Consider the following 25,250-nt stretch of genomic DNA (forward strand, 5'->3'; position numbering starts at 1 on the left):
AGCGTGCTCTTGCGATGAGGATCAGTTTGATGCAAAAGTGAGAGACTAAGACCCGGGGCCTTATTTAACCTGATGCGACAGCTTAATCAAGTCATAAGATGCAGTGAAAACAGCACAGCTTGCCAGAACTATTCAAAATACATTGCTTAATTAAAAAATAAATGTATATTCAGACGTATGTGACTGACGCCCCCTTTGGGGAGGCAATGACGATTTCAAAATTACTTTTGTATACTTACTTATATATATATATAATTTATAACAACAAAATATTTACAAATAAAACAGAATACAGTCTCTACAAACTATAGTTAATTTTTAAACATTAATGGAGAATTATGAATAAAATATATAACAAATGCATGAGAGAAATAAGGGAAAATGAGAGGTTAATATAAAAATTAAAACGAACAGGTGTATTAAATACAAAGCAATAAGGACAAATTCTAGGAGTTTAAAATCACTTTAGGCTAATACTTTTTGTTTGAATATGCTAAAAAGGGTTTACATTTATAGATATAAAACTTTCCACTGTAAAACGCAAAACAAGGTGTTTTGATTAAGTCTTAAAATTATTTTGGATAATGAAAGCATTCCAATGCTTTCTTTTAATCCAAAAAGATTGAACAAAAGGTAAAATAAGTGAGTTACACTTTAAGCAGATGTTTCCCAGAAAGAGCAGGTATAAACGGCAGGAAATAAAGTATATATTTATACTATAATCATAAAATAATTTAATAATTATTTAATAAAATAGTTCTTTAACTTAATTTGTTAAGAACGCTTTAGGGTGTCAGGATCAATGATGATAATTATTTTATTTCAAGTCTAAGACTTATTTGAGTTCATATATAGGTTATTCACTAAAATATATCATTTAAATCGTTCATGTAACTAAACGCGGTAAATAGTCTGTATAAAAAAAGTTGAAAATAAACCTGTGCAAACAAGCTAACCTTTATAACCAGATTATTTAACAAAACATGATTACTGCAGTAAATATTTGTAGTCTTTTAATAAGCAAGATGTGTACAAGAGAGGGCGTGAAAAGTGAATTGTTTGTATTGAAACTTTTGAATCGGAATTTGTCCAATAATAAACCCGAAATACACGTGTTTGTTGTCATGTGTTGAACTCGGCCAATCGTGCAATATCGGTGTCATCATCAGAGCTCCTGCAGCCGCTCTTCAGGAGCTGCACGGTCTGAGTCTGCCGCAGGGGCGGACTGGGACTAAAAATCAGCCCTGGCACTGTAGTCACACCAGCCCACATTACCACACCGACACAGCCCCACCCACGGACATGCACATTCCCTGCTTATATTGGTGTACAGATGGTAAAATTATATAAACAGTAACATATTTAAGAGATTTAATGTATGTGACTAAAACAAAAACAACCCATTTATATATGCAATCATGTAATTCATTTTTTTTCGGCTTAGTCCCTTTATTAATCTTAGAACCACCAACTAATCCAGCATATGTTTTACACAGCGGATGCCCTTAAAGCTGCAACCCATTACTGGGTTACCCAATTCCCAATCGACCTACCCTTTTCACCTATGTGAAATGTGTTTGGACTTGTGAAGGAAACCAGAAGGAAACCCACGCGAACATGCAAACTCCACACAGAAACACAGCTGACCCAGCTGAGGAAACCAGCAAACTTATTGCTGTGAGGCGACAGCGCTACCCACTGCGCCACTACACTGCCCCCTTTAGAGACTAGTTCAGTTAATTTGATGTATTTGGGATTGTCTGACTTGACTTCCTTTCTCTTTTCATGGTCCATCTCTATCAATTTGTTGCACTTACTGTGTGTTTGATATCCTTGCCAAATTTTGATTACGTTTGCATAACCTCTGATTGAGTCGGCCCATCTCGAAACCAGCCGGTCGTTGCCGGTTGGGCCAATGCTTAACATTGATTAATATTCTTACTATTATCATCATCATCATCATCATCATCATCATATTCACATCTTGCAAGCGATAAAAGCTGCTTACATGTAAAAAACAATACATATGAAAAATAAAAAATTAAAAAAAAAATAGCTGACCGGCCCACATTTAAAAAATGGTCCGGCCCTTCTAGCATTTGACAGAATTGCCAGATGGCCAGTCCGCCCCTGGGGCCTCATGTACGAAGACTTGCGTGGAAATCTTACTAAAACATTGCGTACGCACAAAGCTGTAAATGTGCGTACGCAGAAAAAATTAAAATGTATGAAACACTGCGTACGCCGAATCTCACGCATATTCTTTTGTACATCTGAATGAACGTGAAACTGAGCGCAACATGCACGAGCACAAAACCCCTCCCTGCCTCCTCCCCCGTATGAATATGCTAATGACTATGCTAATGGCAAAACCCAACGAAAAAGCAACGGCAAAAGCAAGCAAAAAGAGAAACTTTGAACAGAATGTGAATTGGAGGTGCTGCTTTCGGAGGTAGACCGGAGAAAAGCGGTGTTATTTGCAAGTTTGTTCTCCGGAATTAACAACAAAAGAAAAAAATAGAGTGGGAGAGTTTAGCTGATGCGGTCAACACAGTTGGGTCTGAACATCGCACTGAGTGCATTTAAAACAGAAATAGTGTGGTTTATAACTGAAAAATGTTGCAGTATCCTTAGCAGTCTCAGTGGCGCACCTCATAAGAAGCATGTGATCATGTACTGATATGTTCGAGCATTAACTAGGCTCGAATTCAGCGTCTAATGAATTCTTTCTTTTTTTCCCCACTACATATCAGATTTTGCCCACTATTTATCAAGAGAAAGACAAGTAGGAATCATCAATAAGTTTGTGCATCATATTTTATTTGCACATTTATTGAATGGAAATGTTTCTGATTCACGCATGCAAATTCATCTTCAGATAGTGTCTTTATAGCAATGTGCGTGCGGTAGATCGCTCAGATTACATTGGGAAAACAGGCGACCGCTGCAAATTGTGCTTTAATGTTTAGCTGGTCAACTGTATGGTATGGAAATCTTACATACCTACTATATGAACCCGTCTCATACAGCTGCCATTGCAAGGCTCAGACACTTTGTGGAGAGGAATTTAACACAACTCCCTCTAGGAGTCGCCAATGGAAATAAAACAGACACGCACAAAAAAATGTGCGTACGCCTGCCAGAAAGCTGCCGTGAACCTGCGCACATTCCCACGTTCAGTTCATTGTTAGTAAATCCAAACGTGAGTGATTCTGAGCGTGAAACCTGGCGTACGCAAAGTTTTTGTGCGTACGCAGCGTTGATACATGAGGCCCCTGGTCTGCTGTCTGATCTCGGAGCGCTGTCGCGGTACTTTTATGCCACTTGTGACAGACACGTGGCGTTGGCGCAGCATCAATCCGGACAAGATTTCTAACCAGCATGCACCGCTTTTAAGACAGATTTCGATAGATTTGCGCAGCGCTGCATGAAGTCGAACGCACCTTATGGGATGTAAAGCCCAGTGTGACTACAGCTTTATGCGCATCTGAGGTTGGAGAGTGGGACAGGTAAGAATGTCACGTGACATCCATTGTGCACACATAGTTTTGAACATCACTGTTGTTAGACACACTAGGTGAGGGGCATGCTCCACCCACTGTACCCTACTGAAAAATTCAGCTTAAACCAGCCTAGGCTGGTTTTAGCTGGTCAGCCAGGCTGGTTTTAGAGGGGTTTAAGCCATTTCCAGGCTGGTTTTCAGCCATTTCCAGCCTGGTCTTAGCTGGTCAGGCTGGGAGATGACCAGCTAAAACCATCTTGACCTGCCTAGCCAGACTGGGAGCCCAGCCAAAACCAGATATGTCCAGCTTAAACCAGGCTGGTCAAGCAGGTTTTAGCTGGATTTAGCTGGTCATTTTCCGGCCTGACCAGTTGAGACCAGGCTGGAAATGGCTGGAAGCCAGCCTGGAAATGGCCAAAACCCCTCTAAAACCAGGCTGGTCAACCACCTGAAAACAGCCAACCAGCCTCGGCTGGTTTAAGCTGGATTTTTCAGCAGGGTAGTTTTGTTTTCTCATCGTATATTAGAGTAGGTTAGGTAGTGCGTAATAGACGCAACGATTTCTTTTCAATAACTGCTGTATTTTTCGTTTGGATAGTTAGAGTAAAGTTTGTGCCAATAGATTGTTTTGTTTTATTTATTTCGATCGTTTGGATGCCGCCATCTCATTTCTCCAACTCTCCAATCTATCTGGTCAAACATCTTGTGTCCCATTTGTTCTCTGTAAATTTCAATGTATCCTTGTAAATATTTAATGTTCTTTCTACACACATATTTTTGCATTTAATATTATCGCTATCTTTGTAAATAAACTCACTTTATTGCATATAGTTAGTCTTGGTATTTTGTCCCTCACGTGTTAATATATTGTGTTTGCTTATGTGTTTCACCCAAAATTAATGTTACTCCCCTTCCCCTTGACTTACCATCTTTAAAATCGTAACAACAAAGCAAATGTTATCATTTAGTATATCATAGAGTGCTTCTGTATCTGTAGTTCGATTCATTTCATCCGAACCAAGCGCAATTAATGATGCATTTCTGCCGTCTTTGGGTCGTTTTCACACCACACTGATTGTTTTGGTCTGAGCAAGTTGACAAGAACCAAAATGCAGGCATCAGACAAAATCCACATGACTCATTGGCCAGATGTTATTGTACGTATTTCCTAAACTGCTTCTTGATTGGTATGGATTCACGTGCGAGAAAATGCCGATGGAACTTCAGCAAGTAAACAAACTGCCAGACACAAAATGTGGCTTTTGACTATGGAGGACGACTGCGCTGGCTGATTGTATCCCTGCTCATTGTATACTATATAGTTTGTATACATCACTTTAGACAGTCTATACATTTCGAAAATGAAGTGCGGCTTTGGCTGAAAAACAATGTTTTAAAGCATTGCTGGCGCATTGCAGGTCACTTCAGGAAGAGGCGTGAATTAATTTAGCTAAACTGTGACAGTCATCTTCCGGATATATTACCAACGATCCATCAGCTAATGTTTTTCCCTATCTCTCTCTATTGTCAAATATACTTCCTCCACATCCCATAATGCACAGTGCATTACACTACGGCAGCTGGTTTATTCCAAAAAGGCGCAGTGCTTTTCGCGGTTGGGTCTGTTTTAGTTTGGATCATATTCTCACTACAAACTACCGGCTCCAGGGTTCCTTTGAAAGCGTACCGACCACTTCTTCAAGGAGATCTCGGTATGCTTTTTTGGTCCGCTTTTGGTGCGCACTCAAGTACGATTGGTACATTGACACCTGCCCAAATAAACCAACTCCAATGCGATTCAACCCAACTAAATAATGCAGGTGTGTAAGCAATATACAGTAAATATGGGGCGGCATGGTGGCACAGTGTTTGTGTGGGTTTCCTCCAGGTGCTCTGGTTTCCCCTACAGTCCAAAGACATAGGGAAATTGGTTAAGCTAAATTGTCCATAGTGTTTGTGTATATGTCCTGGTCCTCCAGGTTGGGGGTTGAGTATTTGGCTAACAACCCACCTTGTAAAAATGAGACGTTAGGAAACACCAATATGTTGTGGCTTGATATCAACTTCGATATAAACGGCCCTGAAAGTGAGTAAGTATACAGTAAATATACAGGTTGTATATCCAAACTAGTATGCATTCTGAATACAGCAAGAGCAACTGCAGCTCACATTGTGTGTGTGTGTGTGTGCGTGTGTTTAGATGGCTATTGTTTGGCTCTTTACGCCAATTGTTAGTGACAGAGCATGGCTGTGAACGACTGCAGACCAGGCCAGAGGAGTAAACTACCTTGGCAGCGTCTGCAGATCCTCCTGTCAGTGGCCTGATGCCTGCTGCCCACTGCCTGATGCCCGCACCACCTGATGGGGAAAGAGCCACGGGCAGCTGCTGTTCAACATGCCATTTCACTCGCTCCAGTGAGGATGGCCATATGCGGCATACGAGAACAAGTGTCCATACGTGCACATAGTTTCAAGCAGGGCTGGAAATTAATGGGGGGTTGTTGTATATAAATATGGCGGTGGCATGAACAAAACTTGATGAGGAATGTACGGTAATAAAGGAAAACTGGCTTTGTAGAGTCAATATTATAATATATTGTGTGGTAGCACTGATGAATGATAAAGAAAAATTAGGTTCTGTCACAACTCACCATTCTTTTTAGGCAAAATTTGGAGATATAAACTTAGAATGATCAGAATTGCCCTACAGAGAAATCCAGCTTAAACCAGCCTAGGCTGGTTGGCTGGTTTTAGCTGGTCGGCCAGCCTGGTTTTAGAGGGGTTTTGGCCATTTCCAGGCTGGTTTCCAGCCTGGTCTTAGCTGGTCAGGCTGGGAGATGACCAGCTAAAACCAGCTTGACCAGCCTAGCCAGGCTAGGAGTCCAGCCAAAACCAGCTATGTCCAGCTTAAACCAGGCTGGTGAAGCTGGTTTTAGCTGGTCATTTTCCAGCCTGACCAGCAAAGACCAGGGTGGAAATGACTGGAAACCAGCCTGGAAATGGCCAAAACCCCTCTAAAACTATCCTGGTCAAACAGCTAAAACCAGCCAACCAGCCTAGGCTGGTTTAAGCTGGATTTTTCAGCAGGGTGTTCAAAAAAACCTTGCAATTTTACAAGATATAAGTGTGAAATCATGTATTGTATTGTATGCATTGTAATCTCATGCCAATTCGCCATATTTGTACGTTCATACATTTTAGTATAATATGCTCATCGCCTAATAAGGGGTAAGTTTAAGGGTGTAGTTTGAGGGCACAAATTCTTAAAAAAAAAAACTTACATTTTCACAAACTAAATTGTATGAATTCACTTTTTCACAAGTTTCCTTGTGAGGTTATGTTGAACTATGACATTTAGGGCCCTATAATACACCTGGCGCAATAAGGCGCAAGCTGTGTTTGGCGCGATTTGTTGCATTTTTCAGACCAGTGCAACAGTAATTTTCACATAATGTTTAAATAGCAAATCCATTTGCGCCACTTTGTGAACTCATGGGTGTGCTGGTCTGAAAAGGAAGTGTGTTAAGGTGCATCACCATATACAATTTGGTTGTACAAACATACACTAAAAAATACTGTTGCTAAATTGTTTATATCTTAAACTTGTAGCCAATTTTTTGTTTCTTTGTGAGGAAAAAAATTCTAATTATGACAAATTATCCGTTTTATGGTATTTGTTTTATACTTTCCATTACATTTTTGTACATTTGCGCTTCCTGGAGATCTACTTTCCTGCAGATTTCAGTTGTAACCCATATCAAACACACCTGCCAGTAATTATCAAGCGCTGTTTGATCTGGGTTGGAGCTGAACTATGTAGGAAGGTAGATCATCATGAACAAGGTTGAGCACCCCTGTGCTAAATCCTTTCAAAGAAATGCTTTTTAAATCAAGCAAAATAATCTGCCAGTGGGGTACTGTAAGTAAAATAGTTTATTTTCAAAATGGAAACAAGATTATTTAATTTACGTCACAGGCAGATTATTTTGCTTGTTTTTAGGCAAAAACACGAAAAAAAAAACTTTTTTATTTCTGAATATATATATATATATATTATGTAGATTGTGTCAAAGCAGCTTCACATAATGGTCATAGTAACTGGAACAGTGTAGTTCAGTTTTTAGTGTTTAAGTTCAGTTCAGTTTAGCTTAATTCAGTGCAATTTCAAATCATTACTGAGAGTTCAAACACTGAAGAGCAAACTCATCGATGCATAGCTGTACCAATCCTGAACCATGCAAGCCAGTATTTGGCATTAAACTCCATTGGGTTATACTATTATAATTATATATTATAATATGATAGGTTAATCATAAAGCATAAGTAATCTGATTAAAGTCATGTTTTCTATTAATTTTTTTAAATAAATGAGGACATTATCCATGGCAACTTTGTTCTGAAGCTTGATATATGTACTTGGGCCCACGGCTCTCAATCAAGTTTGATATTTGGCCCTTCATAACAAAAAGTTTGGGCACCCCTGCTCTAGATAAATCAACTAACCTAAGGTTAAAGCTATACATGCCAAGCTAAGAAAAAAAAATAGCTTGCTTCATAACGCTAATTCCTTTGCTAATGCTAATTGTCATTCAGTTAATCTTTGCCTTTTCCAAAGTGCTACAATGATAAATCAATAAAAAGGATGAGCTAGTGGACATTTAAAAAATTAGCGAGCTACTGCGGCTGAAAAATTTTAAGTAAATGAACAACTTAGCTATTTTTAATGATGCAGTATCACTATGGTATTACGTGGTCCACCCTCCCCCTCAATGAACTGCATGTACGTGCTGTGAAAGGTTGAAAAAGTACACTATCGTCAATCCCCAGTTGTCCTAATCTTCTCTTCTCACACTCTATTTTCCCTCCATGCCACTATGGTTGCGAAGGTTGCCCGTGGGATCACTTTTTCTGAGCTTAGACATACTCCGGCGACAGTAGCTGCTCACCATGGATATTGAAAGAGTTGCACTTCTGACCACGCGTTTGCTGAGAGCTCCCCCACAACAACATGCGCCTGCGGGGCTTCTTCCCCCAGGAAACATGCTTTTATTTGGGGGCTTTTGTCACTGTTGCTAACAGGACTTTGGAGAGAGGTGGCAAAACAATAGGGATCAGGGATTGACACAAAGCTTGGATTCCGACTTGTTAAGTGGAATGTGAGTTGATTTGTTAGCTTTGAAAAAGGTTAGCTTTCCTTTTTTTAGCTGACTGGTCACTCTTACGTTTTTAACATATTAACCCATGAAACAGATATAATCAAAGTACATTTGTTTTTATTATTATTATTCATACACTATGCAGCAAATTTCATAATCTGCATAGCATGTACAAATACATATTTGTCTAATATTTTCAGAACCAAGACATTTTTTCTTTCTTACAATTACAATCTAATTATTATTATTATTATTTTTTTTTTTTTTTGCAAATTCTGCAATTCTCACATGATCGCCCAATGAAGCTAAGCAGGGCTGTGCCTGGTTAGTACCTGGATGGGAGACCACATGGAAAAGCTAGGTTGCTGCCGGAAGTGGTGTTAGTGATGCCAGCAGGGAGTTCCCAACCTGCGGTCTAATGCCCCATAGTAACGGGGACTCTATACTACTCAGTAAGTTCTGTCTTTCAGATGTGATGTAAAATCTTGACTCTCTGTGGTCATTAAGACCTTCGAAAAAGACAAGTCTGCCTATTGACCTCTGTCCATCACGGCCTCCTAACCCTCCCCATCTCATAATTGGCATATTGCTCTGTCTCCTCTCCACCAATCAGCTGGTGTGTGGTGTGCGGTCTAGCGCAAAATGGCTGCCATCGCGTCATCCAGGTGGATGCTGCCCTGCTGAAAAATCCAGCTTAAACCAGCCTAGGCTGGTTGGCTGGTTTTAGCTGGTTGACCAGCCTGGTTTTAGAGGGGTTTTGGCCATTTCCAGGCTGGTTTCCAGCCATTTCCAGCCTGGTCTTAGCTGGTCAGGCTGGAAAATTACCAGCCAAATCCAGCTAAAACCAGCTTGACCAGCCTGGTTTAAGCTGGATAGGGCTGGTTTTGGCTGGACTCCCAGCTTGGCTAGGCTGGTCAAGCTGGTTTTAGCTGGTCATCTCCCAGCCTGACCAGCTAAGACCAGGCTGGAAATGGCTGGAAACCAGCCTGGAAATGGCCAAAACCCCTCTAAAACCAGCCTAGGCTGGTTTAAGCTGGATTTTTCAGCAGGGTGCACACTGGTAATGAATGAGGAGATTCCCCCTATGTGTCAAGCGCTTTATAAAATGTAAGGAATTTTTATTTATTACTTTTAGTAGTTATTATCTTAGCTAGTTATATGTTTACATATTGGCACTGTAACTTACAGTGTAGCTAGCTAGTTTGTCTGAATGGTTTCAGCTGAGTTGAGCTAATTTTCCTATAGAGTTTTTGTTAGCTTATATATCTATTTCTTTATAAGCTAACAATAAAATTAACCATAGTTTTACTATAGTATAACTTTAGTAACCATGACAGTAGTAACCATGTTTTTGGTGCATACAATGGTTTTGCTACAGTAACTAATACAACAACAAAAATCCATAATAAAACTATAGTTCATTTTGTGATTACTATGTTTTACTACAAAAGCCATAGTAAAACTACAGTTCATTTTTGGATTACTATGGTTTCACAACAAAAATCAGTAAAACTAGTTAGTTTTTGGATTACTATGGTTTTACTACAAAAATCATAGTGAAATACAGTGCGTTTTTAGATAACTATGGTTTCACTACAAAAATTATAGCAAAGCTACTGTTAGTTTTGTGGTTACTCTGGTTTCACTACAAAAATAATAATAAAACTACAGTTAGTTTTTGGGTTACTATGGTTTCACTACAGAAATCCTAATAAAACTACAGTTCATTTTGTGGTTACTATGGTTTCACTACAAAAATCATGGTAAAACTACAGTAAGTTTTAGGATTACTATGGTTTCACTACAAAAATAATAGTAAAACTACAGTTTGTTTTTTGATTACTATGGTTTCACTACAAAAATATTAATAAAACTACAGTTAATTTTGTGGTAATTATGGTTTCACTACAAAAATCATAGTAAAACTACAGTTAGTTTTTTGATTACTATGGTTTAACTACAAAACTTACAGTAAATCTACAGTTCGTTTTTTTGTTTAATATGGTTTTACTACAAAAATTATAGTAAAACTGCTGTCAGTTTTTTGGTTCATTTCAAAATTATAATAAAACTATGGTTACTATAGCAAAACTATGGTATTTTTTGTAAAGGATAGAATGTTTAAAATAGTTTGAAAACTTAATTTCATATTCACTATAAGGTGGCAAAATGTTTTAACATTACTTTCCAGGTAGCAAGTTTTGGTGGGCTCCAACTTGTTTCATTTAGAAGGCCATATTGGTCAAGCTAGTAGACCCAGAGTGAGAAAGAAATGGAACACTGACATTGTATTAGAAATAAGCAGCTTTATAATCAACCATCACAACTGGAATATTACTGTTTATGTGTGTGTATTGCTCTCCTCAAAGCAATCATGTCAAGTACTGAACGTTTTTATTCGGGGCCTTGCAGGCATTATTTCAAAAAAGCTGTCAATGTTGCCTTTCCACCAGACTGAAACAGCTCGTACAAAGAAAGACGGGTACAAATCGGCAAACAGACGGAGTCTGAGGGCTGGCACTCTTGTTTGCAGATGTTTGCTTGACTTACTCAAGAACCACAGGTCTTTTAAGGTTACTGGAGCGATATTGTATTTGCTTTTCTCCTGGCGTGCGGCTCTCCTCGGGGACTGCTAATAAGCAGAGAAAGCATTTCTACCTTAGCTAGAAAAGAGCATTTTGATGTTAACTTTTCATTATAGCCTCCAGCTCTGAGCACATGTTACATTTAGCTTGTTTGTGGGTTGTTTTTTTTTAGCCTTTTCATCTCTCTCTTCCAGTCGTAAACCGTCTTTCAGCAGTGATCCAGGTGTCAGGTCATTATGAAGTAGCGGTTTCCCCATCCTGAAGAGGATGTAGACACAAACACAAGGAAGATGAAGGGGCGAGCGGCTGCGCTCCATTTCTCTTCATCGGAGGACATCTCAATGACGTACGACTAGGGAAAGAGGGATATAGAGGGGGGAGAGAGAGATTGAGGTGAGCTTTGAGACGAGGAATGACAAGGCAGATGACAGGTGAGCAGGGGAGAACAAAACATTCAATTTTTCAATGCCACTGCGTCCTTATATCTCCGTAGGGCTGGTTGTATCGCCGCACCGAGCTGTATTTCTTTGCTACATCTTTGTAAACAATACCTTCCCTGAAGATTATTCATAATACGGAACTGAAACTCTGAAAAGCCATGATTCAATGAATTATTAAGCAATTATTGTCTGCTAATGAGGGAATTTAGCGACTAATTGGATGTTTTCCCCCTATTCTTTGTACCAAATAACTGCAAGCTTGGCAATTATTTCTGCATTGTGTCAGCCATCTCGGAAACCATAGAAAACACAACTGAGCGGTCAGGACTCATTACCACCTGGTCTGGGAAACGTCACCAGAACAGCAGTAGTTAACCATTTTTCATATAATTTTGCGATGAAGCTCTACCATCCATCATGGCAAAGTCAACCACGATAATTAATCTTTCTAGATAGCTGTGCGCACACCCAAACTCTGTGCGTCATGAAAAATCTCTCCGCTTTTTTGTCTAGAGGGTGAACACTATAAATGTATAGATGAAAGTATAGTTCTGAGGGCTTACGGGTTATTCCGATGACTTAGATCCTTAGATGTGAATAAAACCACTGCACTCCAAGTAGGAGTCAAATAAGCAAGAAGAGTGCACTGATAAGGACGTTAAACACACTTCTTGAGACATTTCTGTCAGCCATTTTGGTGTGTGCAAACCTTAAGACCAGGGGTCAACATATTCAGTCCTGGAGGGCTGATGTCCTTCAGAATTTCTGATCAAACACACCTGAACAAACTAATCCTGGTCATATTGGGTATACTTGTAACTTCTACACAGGTGTGCTGGGTCAACTTATAGCTAAAATCTGCAAGACAACAGTACTCCAGGACCTGACTTGGGGAGCCCTGCTTAAGGCCATAGAGGGAAAGATCTGTCAGCCATTTTGGTGTGTCAAAACCTTAAGATAAGGGGTCAACAAGTTTGGTCCTGGAGGACTGGTGTCCTACAGAATTTCGCTCCAACACTAATCAAACACACCTGAACAAACTAATCCAGGTCATATTGGGTATACTTGTAACTTCCATACAGGTGTGCTAGGTCAAGTTTAAGCTAAAATCTGCAGGACAACAGTGCTCCAGGACCTGATTTGGGGACCCTAGCTTAAGGCCATGGGAGGTAGGTTTTTTCAACTACTTTGATGTGTCCAAACCTTAAGACCGGGGTCAACAAGTTTGGTCCTGGAGGACTGGTGTCCTACAGAATTTCACTCCAAGAGTAATCAACACACCTGAACAAACTAATCCAGGTCATATTAGGTATACTTGTAACTTCTATGCAGGTGTGCTGGGTCAAGTTAAATCTAAAATCTGCAAAACAACAGCACTCCAGGACCTGATTTGGGGACCCTTGCTTAAGGCCATGGGAGGTAGGATTTGTCAGCTATTTTGATGTGTCCAAACCTTAAGACCGGGGTCAACAAGTTTGGTCCTGGAGGACTGGCGTCCTTTAGAATTTCACTCCAACACTAATCAACACACCTGAACAAACTAATCCAGGTCATATTAGGTATACTTGTAACTTCTATGCAGGTGTGCTGGGTCAAGTTAAATCTAAAATCTGCAAAACAACAGCACTCCAGGACCTGATTTGGGGACCCTTGCTTAAGGCCATGGGAGGTAGGATTTGTCAGCTATTTTGATGTGTCCAAACCTTAAGACCGGGGTCAACAAGTTTGGTCCTGGAGGACTGGTGTCCTTTAGAATTTCACTCCAACACTAATCAACACACCTGAACAAACTAATCCAGGTCATATTAGGTATACTTGTAACTTCTATGCAGGTGTGCTGGGTCAAGTTAAATCTAAAATCTGCAAAACAACAGCACTCCAGGACCTGATTTGGGGACTCTTGCTTAAGGCCATGGGAGGTAGGATTTGTCCGTCATTTTGGTGTGTCCAAACCTTTAAGACCAGGGGTCAACAAGTTTGGTCCTGAAGAACTGGTGTCCTTCAGAATTTCACTTCAACACTAATCAACACACCTGAACAAACTAATCCAGATCATATTAGGTATACTTGTAACTTCCATACAGGTGTGCTGGGTCAAGTAAGAGCTAAACTTTGCAGGACAGCACTCCAGGACCTGATTTGATCTGATTCATCCTCTTACCAAGGTCAAAGCACCAGTGTGCCCTTTAGTTTTACCTGCACAGCTCCAAGCGGTATTCAAACCAGCTTCAGTAGCATAGGAGGCAGGCACATTGACAAGTACACTAAAGATTGCAGCTTCTAACATCTCTCCAGTGTGCCACTTGAAGCCAGAAAAAGAGAGGTTTACTCACACAGCTCCTACTATCTGGCCTCCTTTACACTCACCCACTTACAGCTCAATCCCATCCGGGTCACGGCACCAATTTAGCCCCTCCAGCTCTGCTCGCCCACACTTTGAGGTGGAATTTAAAACAGCATTTCTTGCATGGGAGGTGGTTGCGCTAACAAGGACACTAAATTGCTGCTTAGGCTATTCCGGGGGATTTGCTAGGCATTTGTAGTGCTATTTATGTGTTTCTTCCGTCGATTTTGAATTTACCCCTTTTGTAAGCAGCAGAAAAATGGTACATTTAAGTGGTTCACCATCCTGCTTCTGGAGCACTTCAATGTTATATATTTTGAATATTTTTCTTTGTGATATGACCTCTTTTTAGGTCATCTGTAAAATAGATACTAGACCCTTTGTGGATGAAAGCAAGAACAGGTGAGGGGTCACAGTCTTATGTTGTTTTTAGGGACAGGTGGGTCCTCTGCAACCCAGCAGGAGTCCTCCAAACTGCTGCACGAAGTGTGAGAGATGTAGCCTTTTATTAAATCTGACAGAATTTATTGCCAAGTCGAGAAGAGTGTGTGTTAACTGCATGGAAAAAGAGGAGGGTGGTGAGAAACAAATAGAAAGAGAGAGCGAGAGAAAGAAAGAAAGAATCATCTCCTTCTGACAACACAGCTGGATTGTCTTTGTTCATCCGAAAATGGAGCAACGAAAAACTGGAGCTGTCTGCCTGCTGCTGACACGAAAGCGAAAACAGAGGCTGTGATTCCACCCGAACAGGAAGGACAAAAAAATGCCATAAAATGAATGGGGAGAGCGGAAAATAAGACTGCAAATGAGAAAAAGCCCTTGATGAATCATTTATGTTTTGTTGGATGGTCTCTTTACTCTCCCCGTGACGTGGAGGGGGATGGTTATGGATGATTAGCGTTTTATTTTCTGACTTTGTATCGCCCCGGGAAGCAGCACGGAGCTGATTGTGAGGTGACGTGCGGTTCATGCGAGGGCAGGTAGGAACGCAGCTGTGCTATTCAGAGGCCTAAACTGACAGCTGAGGAAAGCAAAGGAAACCAAAGGGGGATTTCCACACACAATACAGAATTTGCCCTTTTAGACATATCCAGGGCTTGATTTGGCTTTCATATTATGTTCTCTCTTATCTCAGCAAACTCAAAACAGATCTCAGGTTTGATAGGGCTCTGAATACACGTGAGCTGCACTCCCAGGAAAAACTTGTCGACATAGACACTGTTCCAAACAGAACATTTGAACAAAACCCCAAAACATGCATACCAGTCTTGCTTCGGAAATGCCTTAATGGCACAATAGCTGATTGTCTCAAGAAACTGACATTAGCATATTCCAAGATCTCCTATTGTACCTTTAATTCCTCATGTAATGTAAGTAAGTAAGTAATGTGTATTTTAAATGAAATGACCCAAAGCGCTTCACAATCATGAGGGAGGTCTCTCTACACCTCCACCAGTGTGCATCTGATGTGCCACCTGGATGGTGCGGCACCAGTGCACTCACCACACACCATCTATTGGGGGAGTGGTGAAACAGTGATAGAGCCAATTTGGTGGATGAGGATGATTGGGAGTTCATGATCAATAAGGGCCAATGGAAGGAATTTGGCCAGGACACCAGGGTTACACCCCTATTATTTACTAAAAGTGCCATGGGATTTTTAATGACCACAGAAAGTCAGGACCTCAGTTTAACATCTCATCCGAAAGATGGCACCCACTGACAGAATAGCGTCCCCTTCACTTCTACTGGGGCATTTGGACCCGCACAGACAACAGGTTGAGTGTCCCCTGCTGGCCTCACTAACACAACTTGCAACAGCAACCTAGTTTTCCCATGTGGTCTCCTATCCAAGTATTGACTAGGCTCAGCCCTGCTTAGCTTCAGTGAGTAACCGGTCTTGGGCTGCAGGGTGATATGGCTGTGGCGAATATCATGGAATAATTTCCAGCAAGGTACTGTGTCAGAGACTGTGGTCCACATTGATATATAGCATCATGCTGCTGCTCTAAATTTTCTTGGCTCAATTTCATGATGTAAATTTACCATTCCAGCCCTCCATTGGACTTAGATCTGGTAAATCATGTTAGTCCACTCATTTCCATGTTTAAGTAAGCAGTTTGTGCTTTCTGATGTCCTGCTAGAAGTAGCACACTGTTGTCATGAAGCATAATCAGTTGACCCGCAGCCAGCAGCCTGATTGACAGATGATCCAGCCAATCATAATGCCTCCAATTTGTGCCCCGTCACTGCCCCGACATTTTGTCTGACGGGCAAGACACGCAGACTAACATAGTAGAGTGGTGATTAGCATGAAAAGTGTAAAACTGTGCTCATATGGGACATATGGCAACACAAATAGCTGATGAACATTTTTTTTTCAGAGACCTAGAGAAGTGTATGAAATTGAAATGTTTGTGTGTATGGCTTTACATATCAACTGTCAATCAATGGTGTTGCACCTGCTGAATGAACGACTCAAAACTTGAAGACTCGAGATTGATAAAGTAATATTATTCTGGACCAGGACAGTCTGTGTAACTTCAGTTTATGGAGATGTGATGTGACAATAACCACTGAACTACCTGAGGACCTGGAAGATGGCAGGTGAAATAAAGGTTCTCTCTTGTCCGAGATGCCACTGTCTGTATGTGTTTATAAATTGTGTGTTAGGGAATCAAATACTAACATACACATATACAACTGTATATTCAAATGATCCAAACTTCCCATCATTACATGTGTGGGCCATAGCTTAAGTTTTTATTATAATGCCATTTTGACCGTATGCATGTTACAGACCTTCGTGTTTGCTTCTGTCAGAAATCAGTATGTCATTTTCCCAGAAAGTGTTTACTAGTTGCCTGGGAAGTGCGCAAATTGATAGGGGAGTGCCATGGTTTATACTCAAAGCTTGTTGGACATAGAGAAGAGGGCCAGGGCTTTGCGAAGGGTCAATTGGTAATAAGTGGCACAAAGTGTACTAGTATCTCCCTCAGCATTATACCACCAGCAGAAACCTGAACAAATAACAGGATGGATCCATGATTTCATGCTGTTTTCTTCAAATGCGGACTCTACATCCAAATATTGCAGCAGATTTTAAGGCTTTGCAGGGTCTCTGAGACATTTTCTAAACTCTACTTCACTTTGTGGTGGCTTCATGTAAATTAGCCTCAATTTTCTTTTGTCATTTTATATAAGATGTTTTTAAATATCTTACAAGTAGTTAAAAACACAACTTTGATTTATTATCAAACATTTTAAAGGGGAAATGAAGCACTCATTCAAGTTGAAATTATTTAGTACACTGCAAAAAATGCTTTTCTTACTTAGATTTTTTGTCTTGTTTCTAATCCAAACATCTAAAAGTTCTTAAATCAAGAAGAATTTTCTAGACAACCAAACATATTGTCTTGTTTTAAGAAATAATATTCCAAAATGAAGTGAGATTTTCCTTAAATTAAGCAAAATAATCTGCCAATGGGGTAAGCAAAATAATCTTATCCCAAATCGAAAAACAAGATTATTTTGCTCGAATTAAGGAAAAACCTACTTCATTTTGGCATATTATTTCTTAAAACAAGACAATATGTTTTTCTTGTACAGAAAATGCTTCTTGATTTAAGAATTTGTAGAAATTTGGACTAGAAACAAGACAAAAAATCTAAGTAAGAAAAGTATTTTTTGCATTGGATTCGATTCATTCATTAATTTTCTTGTCGCCTAAGTCCCTTCATTAATATAGAGTCGCCAAAGCGGAATGAACCTCCAACTTATCCAGCACAAATTCTACGCAGCGGATGCCCTTCCAGGCATAAATGGAAAATAAATGAATGAATGACATTTTCAGTCCTTTAGTGCAACTAACTAGACATATTACTTCCAAACTGCCACAGTACTAATGTTACACATTACTGTTTGATTCACATCCATCTATTCTATATAACTATATAAAAAGAGGCTTTTAGTGCCTCTCACTGGATATTTTACACTGAAAGTGACAAGAAATGTATAAGAATCAATGTAATGTCATTTTGCTGAAATGTCACCACAGGCAGGTTTTACCAATGAACCTGGATTGATTAAATAGCCTGAGGCTGACAAGTCACTGTACTCTTTGACATCAAAAGCAGCAGACAGGGGGAAAGTCCATTTCACACTTTTAAGAGCCTTCCAGGAGAAATACAGCACCAGCTATACATATGCTATAATAAAAAGTGAAATCTGGCATTTGTTACTGCTGCACGTGCCACAATTTTGAATTAAGATAAATTCTAATGTTATTTGCCAATGATAATCAGTCAAACCATTAAAAGCTGGTGTTCATGTGGAACTCAGGACTCTTTTTATTAATATAATGTCTAGGTTTTTCCAATTCAGATGCTGCCTAAATTTTGATTCATGCAAATAACTAAAACAAAAAAAAATCCTAAATAAAAGTGCACAGATTGCTTTTGAGCCTGGCTCAATGTTGAATTTTGAACAAATTAAAGATGGCAGCAGTATCAGAACTATCTTGCATGAATGAGGCATACCTTTGTTGCTTTGCTTGCAAATTCCACGAAGACGGCAGATGGATAAACAGTTGTAACAATCAGTTAAACGCAATTAAAATGCTCAGTTTTTGCCAGCATTCTTGTTCTGTGTTCAGTGTTTTGCTCTTGTTAGTCAGGTTGGCAACTTGTCTATGCAAGACATTATTCGCTGCCTATGGTAAGCTCATATTTCAAATGATACGATATTTGTATTCAATGTTTTACATTCTTGTTTAAAAATGTTGTTAGCCTGGCAATATGCTAGTTCGGATACTAGATGTCCTTACATAGTATTTTAAGTCAGTCAGTGTTTGTGTTCTGAATGTAGCCTACAGTGTTCTATGTTTTGTGCTTGTAAACAAATCTAAATAGCTTAGCAAGATGCTAATGTCGGACATTAGCTAGCTAGCTAGCTGTAGAGTAAATAAATTAACTATAAGATTCAGTGTTTGGTCTATTTGTTATTATAGCAACATGCTAATCCAGATCATTACAAGCTGTCCATGTACATATCAGATTAGTCTATTTTTCTGTGTTGAATGTGTTGTGTTCTTGATACAGAATCAAGCCAGATTTGCTAGTGTTGCTAATATGCTAATGTTATTAGACATCAATGTTATTTTAACTTTATTATATCAATTTAATCATATTACTGTCAGGCCAAATATTATCTTTGTAATAAATTTACAATTGTACAACTCAAAAAAAAAAAAAAAAACTCTATATGGACTGCCAATAATGTCTGACATTAGCATGTTATGCTATCAACTAGCTCATTCATTCATTCGTTTTCTTGTCGGCTTAGTCCCTTTATTAATCTGGGGTCACCACAGCAGAATGAACCACTGCAGAATGTTGCTGAACTGCCCACTTATCCAGCATATTTTACACAGCGGATGCCCTTCCAGCTGCAACCCATCACTCGGAAACATGCATACACACTCATTCACAAACACACACACACACTACAGAGAATTTAACTTACCCAATTCACCTATACATCATGTCTTTGAAGTGCGGGGTGAACCGGAGCACCCAGAAGGAAACCCACTACAACACGAGGGGAACATGCAAACTCCACACAGAAACGCCAACTGACACAGCTGAAGCTCAAACCAGCGACCTTCTTGCTGTAAGGTGTTCATGCAACCCACTGCGGCAAAAAATGATTAATAAAAGCACAATCGCCTCATGGCAAGAATGTTGCTGGTTCAAGCTCAAGCTGCATCAGTTGGTGTTTCTATGTGGAGTTTGCATGTTCTCCTCGTGTTGGCGTGGGTTTTCTCCGGGTGCTTCGCTTTCCCCCTCAAGTCCAAAGACATGCGCTATAGGAAAATTGATGAACTAAATTGGCCGTAGCATATGAGTGTTTGCAAGAGTGTGTGGGTGTTTCCTAGTGTTGAGTTGTGGCTGGAAGGGCATCCGCTGCGTAATAACATATGCTGGATAAGTTGGCAGTTCATTCCACTGTGGTAACCCTTGAATAATAAAGGGACTAAGCCGAAAAGAAAATGAATGAATTATTATTAATATTATTATTATTATTATTATTAAAATGTGTTTAACGTACATATCAATGCTTCCATCCAGTGTTTTTTAATGCAGTATATTAAAATGCTTATAAAAATAAGTTGATGCAAGTCAGTTTAAAATTGAGTAGCTGACTATAATCATAATTAGGGTGATCTTTCATTGTGTTATTACCTTTTTTTGTTGTTTTCATCTGAACATGCTCTCCATATCAAGTTTTAAATGTATAGATATTATATATAACTCCACACAGTTGAGTTAGATACACAGTTGTAGTCAGAATTATTAGCCCCCTTTTGATTTTTTTTTCTTTTTTTAATATTTCCCAAATGATGTTTAACAGAGCAAGGAAATTTTCACAGTATGTCTAATAATATTTTTTCTTCTGGAGGAACTCTTATTTGTTTTATTTCGGCTGGAATAAAAGCAGTTTTAAATTTTCTTAAAAAACAATTTTGCGACAAAATTATTAGCCCCTTTAAGCTATTTTTTTTTTCGATAGTGTACAGAACAAACCATCGTTATACAATTACTTGCCTAATTACCCTAACCTGCCTAGTTCACCTTATTAACCTAGTTAAGCCTTTAAATGTCACTTTAAACTGTATAGAAGTGTCTTGAAAAATATCAAGTAAAATATTATTTACTGTCATCATGGCAAATATAAAATAAATCAGTTATTAGAAATAGGTTTCTAAAACTATTATGCTTAGAAATGTGCTGAAACAATCTTCCCTCCATTAAACAGAAATAAACAGGGGCGCTAATAAGTCAGGGGGACTAATAATTCTGACTTCAACTCTATCAATATACAAACAGTTATTCCTTTTTAGCAGTTGATAAGTTCTTGATAGAGAATCTACTTAACTAAACAACATGCTAATTACATATTTTTTTACACATCTTGGCTAGATTTACTGCTTGGTCCAACCAGGGACTCGATCCAACGACCTTCTTTCTTGGAGCCAACCATGCTAACAACTTAGCGACTATGCTGCCCAGTTTTAAACAAAAGTATCTAAATATAGGTGCTTTTTAGGCAGCTCACAAAGCAGGATCAAAATCACAGTGTGTGAACGGGCAGAAAGCATTCATGCATTCTCATTGTCCGATGACACAATTTCAGCACAAAATGAGCATAATAGCCCAGACAGAGTGTGAGGAGGCAGAGCTGCTGACCATCTGAGGATCTGGGTCAGCCTGAGGATGGACCACAGCTGCTGCTCTGGACAAACCGCTTTGTTGTGTAAAAATTTTGGCTTGAAGAGGAGAGAGGAGGATCTGATTTATATACACAGTGACTCCTTAAAGACTCCTTTCAAGCAGAGCTATTTCGTTTTATTCCCGTCACCTCACATCATTTTAGAATTGATGGGACATGTGATAATAATTGAGGTTATCGACTGATCAGTTGCTATAATTTACCTTAAATAAACACTCCAGGTGATGAGGTGGTAGCACGTTCGCCTCACAGCAAGAAGGTCTCTGGTTTGAACCTTTGCTGGGTCAGTTGGGGTTTCTGTGTGGAGCTTGCATGTTTTCCCTGTGTTTGTGTGGGTTTCCTCCAGCTGCTCTGGTGTCTCCAAACACATGTGGTAACACAAGGTAACCACAAGTCCAAACACATGTGATGTAGGTGAATTGAGTAAGCTAAATTGTCCGTAGTGTATGTGTGTGTAAATGAGTGTGTATGGATGTTTTCCAGTGATGGGTTGCGGCTGGAAAGGCATCCACTGCTCAAAACATGTGCTGTATAAGTTGGTGGTTCATTCCGCTGTGGCAACCCCAGACTAATAAAGGGACTAAGCCGAAAATAAAATAAATGAATGAATAATGGGCGTCACGGTGGCGCCGTGGGTAACACGATCACCTCTCTGCAAGAAGGTCGCTGGTTTGAGCCCTGGCTGTGTCAGGCATTTCTGTGTGGAGTTTTAGCCTGATATCACGAGAAAACGTAAGTATTTTACACTTTGCCAGTTTAGTGTCTTATTCGAACGAATTCGAATGAGTTCAGTAGTACAAAATTGTACCATTTTAAAAAGGAGGCGTGGCACCTAACCCCACCCCTAAACCCAACCATCATTGGGGGATGAGCAAATCGTACTAAAATGTACGAAATAGATAGTATGAATTCATATGAATTAGCCACTAAATGAAAAATTACGAATTGCCATGAGATTGTGTTGCATGCTCTCGCCGTGTTGGTGTGGGTTTCCTCCAGTTGCTCCGCACAGTCTTTATATATATAATACACTGCTCAGCATTTTTTTTTTCTTTTTTGCATAGATTTACTATAAAGTACACAGGTAATATATAAATAGAAATGTAATACATAAAAATATGTATATATGTACTAAATAAAGCAAGTAAACAAATAACAAACTGCTAGAATATTGTTCATTATTATTATTATTATTATTATTATTATTATTATTATTAGCTGTGTAAAACATATGCTGGATAAGTTGGCAGTTCATTCCGCTGTGGCAACCCCTGATTATTAAAGGGACTAAGCCAAAAAGAAAATGACTGAATGAATAAAATTTATTATCATTATTACTATCATCAGGCAGACACATATAGACCTTAGTATGAACTCTCGGTACAGTCAACTTCTCAACAAATTGTTCGCATTTGTTATGTGAATAACGGTGCATAATACAACGCACAAGCCAAGTTGAGCTCCAACGAGCGAAGAAAAAGGGGAAAACTTTCAGGCTTTGTCTTTCATCTTTCACAGAACGAGAGCAAAAGGAATGAAACAGATTGCTGGAACGCTCCTTTTCCCAATTAACCCGTCTTTCTGGCAACCTTCAGTCAGTCATTTGCATGTAGCTTATATTTGCTCAGTGCGTCTTTGATGTCTGTTCGCTCTATTCGGAGTCACTCGGGGTGAAGTCACTGTCTTCGGGTCCAAATTGATGTAGCAAGAAAAGAATTGATAGAGTCCTCTGGCTGTTTTTTCGTGGCATTCGCTACCTGCCCGAACGTGTTGCAGGATTGCCGAGAATGCGAAATGCATTCTGTGTGACGAGGCTTTGTTCTAGCAGAACGCTGGGCCCTGCGATCCCCGCTTTGACTTTTATCTGTGCACTGAGGCCTAGCTGAGGTATCCAGACGTGGCTCAGAAAAGTCTTTACGTGCCCATTAATCATCCACTTGGGCTTTGAGGGGAAATGGCAGGCCTGCTCGTGTTGAGGAGATGCTGTAATTTCAGAAGGCCCGGGCCTGTCTGTTCTCAAATCATCCAAGCCCAGATCATTCTAGACCCTTGTGAATGTAAAGTAAGAGTGAAGGTGGGATAAATGCAGCGGGAATGCCAAACACAACCAGGGGAAAGTTTCGTAAATGATGTAGGAAAGAGTTTTTCTCCCCTGTGATATGCTTTTTTTAAAGTTCTTAATTTTGTTTTGGAGTTCTCCTACAATAAATTCGATACGACCAGCTGACAAGTGTCCAAAAGCATTTTAAACTAAAAAAAAAACAAGACCATCTATCTCTTTCATATCTTTCTTTTAATGTAGGAAAGTATTTCTCCTCTGATTTTTTTTCCTTTATATTTTAGCTTTCTTAAAAAAAGTTTTAAAAACAAGTTGATATCCATCATCAGAGACATTGAACAAATCTACAAAAAAAAGCACATTTCTCATCCGTGTCCCTACCCCCCTGTTTAGTTCCGCTTTAGTCTTCCAGATTTCCCTTTTATGAATTCTGGATCCACGTTGATTCCCTTTAGTCCCCCAAGTCTCTATTGATTTTCCTTTAATCCTTAAAATTACCTCTATAGTTTTTCTGGATCCCCCTTGGTTCCCCTTTAGTCTTCATATATCCCCCTTGGTTCTCATTTAGTCCTCCTTGGTTCCACTTTAGTCCTCCTGGGTTCACCTTTGGTTCTCCAGGTTTCTCCTTTATTCTTCCTGGATAGCCATTGGTTCCTTTTAGTCCTCTTAGGTCTTTGTTTGTTCCCCTTTAATCCATCAGATTTCCCTTTTAGTTTTTCTTAATCCCCCTTGGTTCCTCTGTAGTCCTCACAGATCCCCCTTGGTTCTCATATAGTCATCTTTGGTTCCCCTTTAGTCCTCCTTGGTTCCCCTTTAGTCCTCCTGGGTTCCCCATTCACTGCTTCCCATTTAGTTCTCTCAGGTCCCCCTTGGTTTCCTTTTAGGCTTCCTGGGTTCCCATTGGTGTACTCTTAATCCTTTCAGGTCCACGTTGGTTCCTGTTTAGTCCTTCTAATTTCACCTTGGGTTCTCCTTCAGTCCTCCTGGGTTCCCACTTAGTCTTCCAGATTTCTCCTTTATACATCCTGGATAGCCGTTGGTTCCCTTTAGTTCTCTCAGATGTCTATTATTCCCCTTTAATCCTTCAGATTCCCCCTTTAGTTTTTCTGGATCCCCCTTGGTTCCCATTTAGTCTTCCTTGTTTCCCTTTTAGTCCTCATTGGTTCCCCCTTAGTCATCCTGGGTTACCCATTAGTCATCATTTAGTCTTCCTGGCCCCACCTTGGTTCCTGTTTAATCCTCCTGGGTTCCGCTTTAGTCCGCCTTTAGATCTCCTGGGTCCCCCTTGGTTCCTGTTTAGTCCTCCTGGGTTCCTGTTTAGTCCACCTGGGTTCCCGTTTAGTCCTCCTGGGTTCCCCAGTAGTCCTCCTAGGTCAGCCTTGCTTTCCATTTAGTTCTCTTGGGTCCCCATTGGTTTCCTTTCAGTCTTCCAAGGTTCCCCTTGGTTCACCCTTAGTCCTCCTGGGTTTCAGTTGGTTTCTGTTTAGTTCTTTCGGGTCCACCTTGATTCACACTTACACTTCTACAGTTCCCCATGGTTCCCCCTTTATCCTCCCGGGTCCCCATTTGGTTCCCCTTTAGTCCTCCTGAGTTCCCCTTCAGTACTCCTGTGTTTCCCTTCAGTCCTCCTGGGTTCCCCTTTAGTCCACCTTGGTACCTGTTTAGACCTATTGGGTTCCCCTTTAGTCCACCTTGGTACCTGTTTAGACCTCCTGGTTTCCCCTTTGTTCACCCTTAGTCCTTCTAAATCCCAGTTGGTTCCTGTTTAGTCCTTCCAGTTCCACCTTGATTCACACCTAGGGCTCTATTTTGATGATCCATGTGCAAAGTCCAAAGCGCAGGGTGCAAACGCATTAAGGGCGTGTCAAAATCCA

The sequence above is a fragment of the Danio rerio genome, chromosome 22 (genome assembly GCF_049306965.1).
Source record: "Danio rerio strain Tuebingen ecotype United States chromosome 22, GRCz12tu, whole genome shotgun sequence".
Taxonomy (NCBI): Eukaryota; Metazoa; Chordata; class Actinopteri; order Cypriniformes; family Danionidae; genus Danio; species Danio rerio.